The following is a 5679-nucleotide window of genomic DNA, read 5'->3' on the forward strand; positions in this document are numbered from 1 at the left end:
CTGTCAGAACTGCAGAGTCACTACCCATCTTCCGTCAGAGACTGAAGGCTACACCTTAACTGCTCCTCCTGAGACATCTACTACCCCCATACTGTGTCTCCTAAGCCCTAAGCCTAAACCCTCTTCTTTCTTCTTCTATCACGACGACTGCCAGTGGCCGCTGGCCTGAGCTAGATTACTCTTCCTGCTACGACTGGTGGATTGATGATACACTTGCTTAGTCAAATGTATCGATTGTAAGTCGCTTTGGAATAAGGCGTCTGCTAAATGGCAAAAATGTAAAATGTAGATGCAGTAAGAGACCATACAGTTTGGTAGAGAGGAAGTAACTCTATGAACGACCTTGACACTGAATTTGAAAGGGGAATATTTTGGCCTTCCAAACATTTTCCAAACATACCAACCATTTAAAAATGAATCTCTCTACAGTATGTGCATTTTAAATCCATAAGTCTTACTCTGTTTCAGCTGATGAGCAGTTATTAGTTACTGACCTGAGTGATGAGACTCTCTGACCACAATCCTCTCCTCCACCTCCCCTCTGTCGAACCTGACGGTGTCAGGGTTGGCATAGATAACCTCAGACATCTTTCCAATACTTTTTGTTCTAACTTTACCTCAACTACTGTATAGTCTCTTTGTCTGTGTAGCTGCATTAGCATGTGTGCCTGACTGTCAACTGAATGTGCTGCCCTCAGTAGAAAAGGAAAGATGTGGTTGTGGCCTGGTCGTCTGTGATACGTGTGATATGTGCGGTAGGTGTGATTCTTCCAGCATTGTAACTGCCAGGTCCTACCATAGATGTCTTCGTATGATGACTGATACATAGATGATTCACTTACTTTCGACTTTATTTTGTACTTAATGTAAGTCGCTTTGGATAAAAGCGTCTGCTAAATGACAAAAATGTAATATTAGTCTTGAATGAATGAATGAATGAATGAATGGTCTTTATTGTCATTGCTATAGTACAGGTACCAAACAATGAAATTTAAAGACACAGTCTGAGTTCTTTGTTGCTCTCAACTTAAATGGAAACTCTATGGTGCTTAAAAGTGCTCAACTTAAATGGAAACTGTATGGTGCTTAGTTGATAAGTAGCCATTGACACGTAAGTGATTATGTTAAGGAGGTGGATGACGGCTAGGTAGAAGTACTCTAAAACACGTTCTCACATATCCAGTTCTGATAGTCAACACCTCTGAAGTCATTCCCTTGATCATTCTTACTCCCTGCATTGTAGCCATGGGGCGGCTGTGGCGCAGGAGGTAGTGTCGCCGTCTACTGATCGCAAGGTTGGCAGATCGGCGGTTCGAGCCCCGGCTGGCCACATGTCGAAGTGTCTTTGGGCAAGCCACTGAACCTCAAATTACTCCCAATGAGCGGGTGTGCATGGTAGCTTCCCGCCATTGATGTGTGTGTGAATGGGTGAATGTAAAGCGCTTTGGATAAAGGCGCTATATAAGTGCAGGCCATTTATATATCTCAACACAACCCTCTTTCCCACCATAATTATCTGGTCAACTGTCATGCTAGTACTCTGTGGTCAGAGGTGTGCTGTCCACCCATGTCCAGGTCCCCTCTGTGTCTCTGTCAGTCAGACCAGAAGGTAATGTTCCTCTCTGCTGTTTATGATCACCAGGTCTGGTAAAATACCAGGTCAGGTAAAATAGGTCATTGTGATTCCTCTTAATGACAGAGTTTGCAGAACTCAGATGGCTGCTGCAAAGGTGTGAAGCAGAGCTCAAAAGGTTGTGGTTTCACTTCTGCACGCCTACAACCCCAGCTGCAGACACAGTTGCTAAGGTAACCAAGAGACAGGTATTAAAAGTGCAGAGAGAGAGACAGAGACAGACATAAATAATTCAGTTGTGTGAAACTGTCACACATGACAACATGTAAGTGCTATCATGAATAAACCACTTTCTCACAGATCCAGTATGACTGGCACATCCTGCACAACACCACAATAACACCAGCACCTCCAAGCAGACTCAAGACCCGCCACCCTGACAACAAGGCAGCACAAGAGATGCTCAACTCCACCTCTGAGGACGTCCCCAGAGATGCATGGTTGGCAGCAGCTTGGAAGCAGGAGTGGGAGTCAGCCGGGCCCTCCCGAATCCACCGCTACATCTGGGACCCAGGAGATGGCGCCATTGGAGGAGACGACCTACCACTGGTGTCGGTCGCTTTAAAACATCAATGAAGGTGTGGGGCCTGGCGGACAGTGCGGCATGCGAGTGCAGTGACCCTGAGCAGACCGCCGACCATATAATCACCATCTGCCCCTTATATAGACCACCCTCAGAAGCCAGCCTCTTCGACCTAGAACCAGAGATGCGGGCATGGCTACACGACACCGAGTTGGACCTCTGACGTTACACGAAAGAAGAAGACAGATCCAGTTGCGTATTTTGCCACATCGGCGGTCATTCCATTGATTAAGCTCATTTGCATAATGATCCATCTCAACACAGTCCTCTCCCACTCCTGCAGATTCTCTATGGTTGGGTTGTCATGCCAACAGTACTCTGAGGTCAGAGGTCATGCCAGTACTCTGAGGTCAGAGGTGTGTCCTCCACCCATTTCCAGGTCCCCTCTGTGTCTCTGTCAGTCAGACCAATCCAGACCATCAAACTCCTCCTCAAATCACTGATAAAGTCCTGTTCCTCTCTGCTGTTGATGACCACCAGGTCTGCTCCTCTGTCTCTGCAGTCCTGTCTTCTCTCCTCCCAGGTTTTAGACTCAGTGGAGCCAAACTTCCTCCATCCTTCTGCAAGCGTCTGCTAAATGCCAAACATGTACATGTAAATGTAATAATATCGGTCTCTTCACTCTTAAATACACAGTCTGAGTGCTTTGTTGCTCTCAAATTAAATGGAAACTATATGAAACTATATGAAACTATATGAAACTATATGAACTATGTGAACTATATGGTGCTTAGTTGATTAGTGACTAGGTTCATGACGCCGATGTGGGCTAGGTAGGAGTACTCTAACACACACACACACACACACACACACACACACACACACACACACACACACACACACACACACACACACACACACACACACACACACACACACACACAGTAATAACAAATGTTTGTTATATGAATTATCGTTACAGAGGTACAGAAATGCACTTTGAAAATAAGGATTACACATGCTGTCAATAAGTTAACAGACGACCCCAAGCTTTACTTTATTTTATTATTTTTAATGTATTATTTACTTTACTATGTTGCCTTTCTGGCTCCCCCTGGCTGCACTGCTAATAACATAACATAATGTTATTTCTCATTCTAATAATATGTTACTTCTGAAAAAATGTATTTCTCATTCTAACGGTTTACCTTTATTTTGGATGCATCTCTATGCATCACTCCAATAATCCGTGCACTGACGGCGTAGCGCTGCTGGTCACTCATCGCTGACTTGGTCTGTTCTCTTCTTAAAATTCTATTATTCTATTCTATTTAGTTTGGTTGTTTGTGAGCTGCTGTAACCCCTTAATTTCCCCTCGGATCAATACAGTACCTATTTAAGTATCTTATCTTATCTATCTATCTATCTATCTATCTATCTATCTTATCTATCCATCCATCTATCTTTCTTTTACCTGCATCTTGCTCTGACGCTGTATCAGCACCGTGCATTGATGATGGTCAAGGTGAGTACTGTCTGGGAGAAGGCGGAGTCGGACTTAGACGTGACGTATTCGCATGTGAATTGAAGGGGATAGATTGGGGGGATAGATACTGTATATTGCAGGAATCCAGGTGATCTATCTAAACGTCTATTCAACTGTAACCTACCGCAGCGACAGTGTCACCAACACTGTTGACCATTGTTATCTAGATTGCAGCAAACCTGGCATTGCACAGATTTTGCAGAAGACATGGTTGCAGGCCACTCTCACAGGATCTGAGGACAGATCTGCATATGGAACAGATCAGGTCATAGTCTGGGCTGTCAACAAACAGGTCCACATCATAATGAATGAATGGTCTTTATTGTCATTGCTATAGTACAGGTACCAAACAACGAAATTTGGGAGGGGGGGCTCCCCTGGTGCTAGGAAAGAAAAAAACAGAAGAAAAAAAACAAGAAGGGAAAGGAGCTGGTTTACATAAATAAAGGCTATGTACACTATCCACTATACTATACTGTACAAATAAAACACTGTGCTGTACTCTATGCTATGCTATACCTATTCTAACCTATTTCTGTACTCTATGCTATGCTATACCTATTCTAACATTTCCTATTCTCTGCAACCTTATGTACCCTAGGGTTGTCATATTGCACATAGTGTTATTGCACATTCATTTAAAGTGTCGCAGTAACCCCCGCTCTGAAACAGAACACACTGTGTCGGTCCGAGAAACAACTCAATACAAGGGGATCACACCCAGCCTTCAAGTGAACATCTCAGCCTCGTGGACAGGCTAGAATAGCACACTTCCGGTCCTTCTGACATGGCAGATGCAACATCACAGGAGAGGGAGTGCTGTTATACTGAATATCAGCACAGCTGTGATTTGGTCGTAGGTACGAGGCAGCAGGACGATTTATTTTTTAACAGTAATAAGCAACAACAGATTATGATTTGTTTGTTTATTTAATCATTTATTTCGGCTCCGCCAACAAACAATAGTTCCGCAACTGAACTTCAACTGGACTGTTGCCCTAGAACACAAACATGTAGTCTAATTAACGGTCATTTAGTAGAACATCTGTGCGGCGGAGTGATACATATAGTTAAAAGTCCCAGTGCTGTTATACTGTATACCGGCACTCATGGAATGCCTCTTATCCAATCAAATTACTTAGTCGGAATTAACAGTTATAAAATAGAATATTGACATGTCGCACCTGGAAAAAGTAAGAAGAAGAATAAAAATAGAAGATAATAATCTACATTTGCCTTTAGTGGAAAGTGAGAAGTAATGGTTATGTAAATTCACGACTACAGAGAAATATAATAGCCTGCTGAAATGTTAGCTAGATAGCTAACTCAGACACAGGTCTAGCTAGCTTAGCTTTGCTAGTGTGCCCATTTCTAGCTAATGCAATGTAGCATCTAGTACCTGATTGCTAGTCAACTAGCCAGCTAGTATTACACAAGTGTATGCTGGCCTCAATATTTGTTGTTAGCTAGCGCTAATGCTAGCGAACACATTTTGAGGCCAACTGATATGATGCGTTTTTGTGTGACTATATGCAAATGTTGTGTGCCTATCAAATATTGCAATACTCATTGTTTAACCTTAAACATATTTTAAGTGTGTCCACTCTCAGGACATAAACTGACCACTCTGAGTCAACATGCTTTTCTGTAACTGGACCTGAGCCAGATTTAGAGACCACGGCTAGTGGGGACCAGTATAGGTTACCAGTGGTCAGCAGGGTAGAGCAGCATGGACACAGGATAGAGCCATGTATGGGAACTATTGTAAGTTACGAGGTAGAAGCTATTTCCTCTCTGAGAACTGTATATAAGCTGTAACAAACATCAGTACTTGGCTTGGCATCTCTTTATGCCACAGCCAGGCTCGGCACCAGCCATGTCGTAGCCATGCTTGAAGCTTGGACTTAACAGAGCATGCTGCCTTGGAAACATCTGTACAAGAGAATGCAACCCAGATCTGCCTAATATAATGATTAC

The sequence above is a fragment of the Nansenia antarctica genome, assembly GCF_963989245.1.
Source record: "Nansenia antarctica genome assembly, chromosome: 18".
In the NCBI taxonomy this organism is placed as follows: domain Eukaryota; kingdom Metazoa; phylum Chordata; class Actinopteri; order Argentiniformes; family Microstomatidae; genus Nansenia; species Nansenia antarctica.